The 7,589-nt window shown below is 34.5% G+C and overlaps 1 pseudogene; it reads right to left on the bottom strand.

The window, feature by feature from the left end:
- Nucleotides 1-338: 338 nt before the first annotated feature.
- Nucleotides 339-2,688, bottom strand: LOC131651159 (uncharacterized; annotated as a pseudogene).
- Nucleotides 2,689-7,589: the final 4,901 nt, after the last annotated feature.

The following is a 7,589-nucleotide window of genomic DNA, read 5'->3' as shown; positions in this document are numbered from 1 at the left end:
AAACGCCCATATCTTTCATCTTGTAATATTTTGGTTGAAGGTCAATAACCATTTCCTTGTATAAGGGGGTTTGCGAGTCTTTCCTACTAAAAGATCTTAAGTATTATTAGAAATTGTCAAGATCAAATCTCGGAGAGAGTAGTAGATCCTTTTTGTTTTGACCTAACCTCTATAAATCTTCGTGCTCTTCTTCTTCCCTTAACTTATTTTCTGTTATTTATTTTCGGCAACTTAAACTTTTAAAATGATTTTTAAACACTGATTTAACTTGCCAAAAGTTTTCAAAACCAAGTTTTTCCAAACAGCACAATTCAGCCCCCCATCTTGTGTGTAAAGTCTCAAGTCCAACATATATAGGGCTTTTCTCGCTTGTTTAGTATTACTTTGGCTTGGCCATTTGTATCTTTCTGGCGCGGAAGCTGCTGCAACTAAAAAATGAATGAAGAAAGAAGGCATTAGCATTAAAAAGACTACAAAGGCATTCCTGGACAACTACTATCCAAGTCATGAGCGATAGAAAAGAAAAGCCATATAGGCTTTTTAATTTATTTTCAAAGCCCCAAAACTAGTTATCTTATAGCAGACAACTCACACAAACTTGCTCAACGGATCTCATAAGTAAACATCTATTCATATTGTAACTAATAGAAAATATGACTAGACTAGTATTAGAATGCACCTTATTGTTTGGATCTTGAGTGGGTTTGAGCTTCCCAAGCTTTAGGTTGTTGGGCAACTCTACAAGCGTCTTACCACCTTCTTGATTTACTATATTTGAGTCTTTGGAGTACTTAGGGATTATATTTCGTTCTGTAGATTTATGCTTGTGGGCTAGGGTGAATATTGCAGATTAGCGGATCTAGTGGTCTACAATCGTTCGTACTTAGTAAAGTTGATCACAACAATTGTAGTAGGACAAATGATTTATTGGGATGTCTACAGACCAATTTATAATGTTTTTGTCGCTAACGTTCGTCAAGCAGGCAAAGTGGATTGGCCAAGGTCTTCTCCGGCTAATAAAAGTTCGATCTCAAAGCCTTCAGAGTATCTTTTTAATAGGAACCTGTATCTGTATGGGTAATTTTCTACTGATAGATTCCGCTGAGAGTCTTCCTCATTCTTCGCTGCCTTCTAGCCCGTGGGAGTATACAATGACAACTTCCAGATACTCATGCCCGATCCTGTGACTACCTCTAGAATGTCCGATGGCAAATTGCTCTGACCTGAGATATGAAACAACGAGATCCTCCTTGATCCTTTCCAAATGTGATGGTTGGTCCCCCATAATATGCTTACTTTGGGACTTCTTACTCCAGTTGTTCCAAAATTCTTCGCTAGTGGAAACTGGTCTAGTATAATTCTTCGTTCCCTCATCCCCTTCGCCGACTGTTTTATCGGGATACTATTCCCTAGACCCTAGGTTCCTAAACTTTGAATTGATGGCGGAGCTTAAGTGGTAAACAATTATATGGATACAATGCTTTACCATAGACAATTCTCCAGCTCTCGCAAGAATTGTATGTGAGCCATCGTTAGAGGGACTTCCCGAATGACCGTACTAGGGAATCCTATCGTACTTTGTGCAATTATTGTTGTTGATCCTACAAAGCCTACCCAGAGGTTTAGGCCAGATTGTAGGAAGTGGGTGATACGTTTTTGGATTTCTATGAGAAGCTCTATGACAATCACGATTCACTTGTAGTAAGTTGTCACCATATCACATGTAACAAATCCTTATGATATAATGGATTTTTATTTTGAAGCGGGCCATTTACGGGCATGCCTCTCTCTTGCCTGATAACTAGTCTCGCCTCCCCGTCCAGCTCAATCAGCAGGCCGTTTCGTTTGCAGTACTTAATAAGGTCTCTCATGGCCAAATTCTTATGAAAGCAACATTATCTACCATAAAGTTTGATCTTCGGAGTCAACCTGACGCCGAAGACTTCCATGAAAAAGGCGACGCAAAGGAGGCTCGAGGGTTTGTTAAGGAAGGCGGCTAGGGTCGACGAAGGGGAAAAATGAAAGGCGTTGTTGGTCCCTCCCTCCTGTGAGGGGTGCATGGCTTGGGGGTGTGCCACGACGAAACAAGGGAATGAAAGGCTGCTTTGCGTTGAATGCTCTTGACCCTATCCACAATGATGACTCCGTTGTCTTGGGGAGCATTTAAGCTTGCTTCTTCTCTAGAGTTTTCTTGGTCATCAATACAACCAGTCCTTAATAAAAACGATCTTATTCTCAGAATATCGTATTTTTGTCATATCCTTCCTATCTCTTGATCGAGCTTATGTAGGTAGATGTGCATGGTAAGGCCGATAATAGTACGCTGTGTGGGACGGGGTAAGGGCCTTTCTCACCTCCTATAAATCGTCCAATAGAAAAGACATTATGAATGGGGTAAAATAAATTGGGATCATATTTCTTAAAGATTGGAATAAGTCGATGTCGGTCGATCGTGTGAAAGAAGCTTTAAATTTTGTTTTTTTCAACTCAAAATTTCTAAATATAGTTTCCTTAACTTGTACCCTAAGAAAGACCCACATGTACATTTACATATATCCACAATCAACAGCAATGCATGAAACTTAGATAGGTATCAATATTTTCTTCTAATCCATTTCATCATACCCAAAAAAACATGGTGTCTAGAAACCTGAAAGTTTGTTTGAGTGTATCTGCAATAGTTCTCATTGTTGTCTCAACTATCAATGTAGCCTTGTTTTTAACAGTTTTCAAAGTGAGAGATCCAAATATTATTCTGAACATTTCACGTTTCGACCTCCCTACTACACCAGGAATACCTCGAAATATATCTATACCCGTTTTGATTATAATAAAGAATTCAAATTATGGGAACTTCAAATATATAGATTCCTTTAGCTATATCACCTATCAAGATGCTCTCGTTGGTACTGTTCCAATTCCTTCACAACTTGTTCCAGCACGTGGTGGAATTAATGTCACCACTCATGCAAATGTCATGTACGATGAATTGATCAACAATCCAAAATTTGTTGTTAATGGGACGAACTTTTCATTAATGTCAAAAGCTGAACTTCCTGGTAAAGTCATTATTCACAGTTTTATTAAAATTAAAATGAAGGCTATGGCTACTAACCAATGTGATATCTCTGTTAATATCACTTCCCATGATGTTTTCAGCAATTGCAAATCTCATATCAAGATTTATCTTTAGTACTTTGGAAGCAAGGATTCTATGAACATGCATCTAAAAAATGTATTAATAATGTAATTTCATGGTATCCAAAAAATATAATTGTATTATTATTATTATTATTATTATTATTATTATTATTATTATTATTATTATTATTATTATTGAAAAAAAATCCTAATTTATGCTTTAATTGAATGCATAATAAACTTTAATTTTAATTTAATAAAATACTATATTTCAGTGAAGTTATTGTTTATGATTTTGCTATTTTTAGGATGTTGCTATACTTTTGAGTTGCTGAAAAAACATTAGCAATTAAATGCTCATTTATACTTTGGACAACATTGATTTAGTTTAACGTTACTTTCCATACATGGTAAGAGAAACGTATCAGCAATTTTTGTTGCCAGGGGAAACCATCCAACCATCTTTACCAATTGTACTTTGTTGTTATCGTAAAAAAAATTATATCTTGATGAAATGTTGAGTCAAGGCATGGTATTCTGCTTCAATTCTTCAACAAGAAGTTATTATTTAGAGTTCAATCGCATGACATTTTGATTTAAAAAAAATGGAGGAATCTAAAGTAAATCCATGATTATATGGATCGTTATCCAATCTAAATCACTATAAGCTCTTAGAGAGAATTTGCTGACAATAAAGTTGGAGTGAGAAGTAAATAGGAATGAAAATAGATATCTATGAGAACATGAGAACAGATATTTGTATGTGCTTCCTTAGATAAATATGATATTCATATCTGTACGGGTATTCAGTGGCGGAGCCAGGCCAAAATTTTTGAGGTGGCCGCTACGATAAAGTAAAAGTGATAAATAAAAATAAAAAGTATATTAGATAAAACATTTAAATAGTAATCAAATATAATAAAATATTAACAAAATACAGCTATATTTTAAATAAATTTGTCTCAAGTCTTTGACAAACATAGATTATAGAAAATAATGTAAATATTAACAATAAATAAAATAATTAATTCAGTAATTATGAATTATAATAATAATTAGTTTTGAAATGTGGAGTTGTAGGTGATAGAATAAAGTATAAATATAAAATAGGCTTAATTGTAACTTTGGTTCTCCTATTTTGTCTTTTTTTTTTTCAATTTTGGTATCCTCTTTTTTAAAACTACGATTTGTGAAAGCAAGCTTCTACAATACTATGTTTTGATGAAGACAACTATCATGAGTATACATCAATAAAGGATGAGCAAAAAGATCAAATTACAAATGGATCAAGATTGCAACTTTCATGGAGATTAGCTTTGTTTGATTGATCTTCATATCATAATGGTACAAGCTAATTCCTTTTACATTGATGTTCCTTAGTGCTCAAAAATCATATAAAATTTCATACATATGCATGTCCAATCTTATATATGCATGGCATAAGTTTCCAATCTTGAAAAACATGCATTTTCACATTTTATGCTGAGGTAACCGGTTACCCTGGTTTCAGTAACCGGTTACTGAAATTATTCCCACTGTTTTTTGTATGGGTAACCGGTTACCCAGGTTTCAGTAACCGGTTACTGTGTTGAAAATTTCAAAAAATATGATCGTTGGAGTGGGTAATCGATTACCCTGCTTTTGGTAACCGGTTACGCCTGAACCAGTGGCAACTTTTCATGTTAAATCTGTCCCAAACGAATTCATCTTTCAAACCTTGAACCATTGCATTGTTCTATCAATATGCAACCATTCTAAGAGGCATATAGTCACATATAAATACTATACATTTCAGATTTACAATTTACCTCTTTCATTACAATTTACAAACCTTATTCTCACAAATATTTTCAAACAAAGTGTTCATCATTCATAAACTTTCATTGAAACTTTTTCTACACATTGTTAGAAAAGTTTCTCATTCATATATAAACACTTGAGCACTATTAGATCATTGTAAATTGGCTTGCTTGAAAGAGAAGATCAATCTTATAGATTGATATATGTTCATTAACATTTCTACTCAAATATATTCATTATTATTGACTTGCTATCCAGGATTGTTGGAAGCAAGGGTTATTGATTAGTGAGAGGATTGTTCTCATAATCAAGATAGTAAATCCAAGAGGATTGTTCTTGGTGGTTGAGATCTTGTTGTCCAGGATTGTTGGAAACAAGTTAGTGAAAAATCCAAGAGGATTGTTCTTGGTGGTTTTGTTAGAAGATTGTAGGAGGAGTCTTGGTATAGGCTTGTACAAAGATCTAACAATAGTAAAATCTCTTTCGTGTTTGAAAGGGGACTGGAGTACTCTCGGATTGTGAGGGGAACCAGTATATATCGTTGTGTTCTTTACTTTTCCGCATTTTATCGCTTTCATCACCATTACCAAGAAAAGAAAAGAACCATTCAAAAACCTTCAAACACTTAACCAAAAATAAGTACAAGTATTCTAAAAACCGGATAAATCTTTGAAAACCTAATTCACCCCCCTCTTAGGCGCACTCTTAAACTTACAATTGGCATCAGAGCAGGTTATAGGTAACCTGTTCCTAAAGATCCAGAATGGCTTCCGCAAATCAAAATCCAGTTTTTAGAGATGGTGGTAGTAACAACAAGCCTCCATTATTTTGTGGTGAATACTTTGACTTTTGGAAAATCCGAATGAAGGCTCACTTAGAAGCACAAGGAGAAGAAGTTTGGGAAGCAGTCCAAAATGGTCCATTTGTTCCTACAACTGTTGTCGATGGTGTTGAATCAACAAAGCTTAAAGTTTTATGGAACGATGATGATAGAAAAAAGGTTCTTGCTGACAAAAAGGCGGTCAATCTTCTTCAAGGTGCTCTTAGTATGGATGAATTTTTCCGAGTATCGGCATGTACAACCGCAAAGGAAATATGGGATACTCTTGTAGAAACTCATGAAGGTACCACCGAAGTTAAAAGATCAAGATTGAATACCTTAAGTCAAGAATACGAACTGTTTAGAATGAAGCCTAGAGAAACTATTCTCGAATTGCAAAAACGATTCGTTCATTTGACAAATCACTTGAAGGCACTTGGTAAGACCCTCACTAGCGAAGAACTAAATCTAAAAGTGCTTAGATCTTTAACGAGAGAATGGCAACCGAAAGTAACGGCTATATCCGAGAAAAAGAATCTATCAAAGATGACTTCTGCAACCTTGTTCGGTAAACTTCAAGAATATGAAACAGAACTCGGAAGACTTGAAACGCATGAAATTCAAATAAAAGATTCAAAAGATATTGCCTTGAAGACAAGAGTCAAGCATCATAGCAATCAAGAGGATGAATCCACTAGTGAAGAAGATAATGAGTTTATCAAAAAGTTTGAAAAATTTCTAAGAAAAGAAAAGAAAAAGGAGATCATTAAAGAGGAAGCACCAACAAGGAAGATTAAATGCTTTGAATGTGGAGAAAGAGGACATGTCAAAAGTGAATGCCCTAAACTTGAAAAGAAGGACAAATACTTCAAGAAAAATAAGGATAAAAAATCAAAGAAAGCATATGTAGCATGGGATAACAATGAAATAAGTTCATCTTCAGATGAAGAACATGTGAATCTTGCATTGGTAGCAACACACCATTCTGATGATGAAGACAATGAGGTTAGTAATGAATTTTCTCTTTTTGATAATGATGTTCAAGATGCTATAAATGAATTGTTAAATGAGTGCAAAATTCTCTATAAAACTATCTCATCTCAAAAGAAAATAATATCATCTTTAGAAGAGAAGGTTAAGATAATTGAAGAAGAACAAAAAGATGACAAAGAAAAAATAATCAGTGTTCAAGAAAATAGTGTTGCATGCAAGAATTGTGAATCACTTTCTTTTCAAATTGTTCAATTAAAGAGAGTCCTTGAAAGGTATGAGAAAGGACAAATTGGGTTGGAAGGTGTGCTTAGGCAACAAAGATTCTCTAATGATAAAAGTGGTCTTGGATATGCAAAGTCCAAACCAAGTTTCAATAAAACTATATTTGTCAAGGCTAGTGACCAACCAATTCAAGAGAAAGTGAACAAGCCTAAAGTTATTCAACATTATCCTAAAAGGAAAAACTTTGTTAAGAAGAAATCTTATCCTCCTAGATATAGAAGTAACTTTGAACCTACTTGTTTTTATTGTGGTATTATTGGTCATACACCTAATGCTTGCTATATTAGAAATTTTAGTGTGGCAAGTGGTCATTATGTGTGGGTTAAGAAAGGAACTAACTATGATGGACCCAAAGCACATTGGGTACCAAATCAAACTTAATTTGTTTTGTAGGTTTGCTTAAGGACCACTTAAAATATATGGTGTTTTTGACAAGTGGTGGTTCTAAGCATTTGATGGAAGACCTATACTAACTTTCAAATCCAGTTCTAAAGTCCAAGAGTTATTTCAAATATGGGGAATACCTTAAAGGAAGAATTCTTGGTAAAGACAA

Source organism: Vicia villosa, linkage group LG2 (genome assembly GCF_029867415.1).
Source record: "Vicia villosa cultivar HV-30 ecotype Madison, WI linkage group LG2, Vvil1.0, whole genome shotgun sequence".
NCBI lineage: Eukaryota > Viridiplantae > Streptophyta > Magnoliopsida > Fabales > Fabaceae > Vicia > Vicia villosa.
The sequence above is the reverse complement of the archived record's forward strand: the minus strand, read 5'-3'. Positions and strand labels throughout refer to the sequence as shown.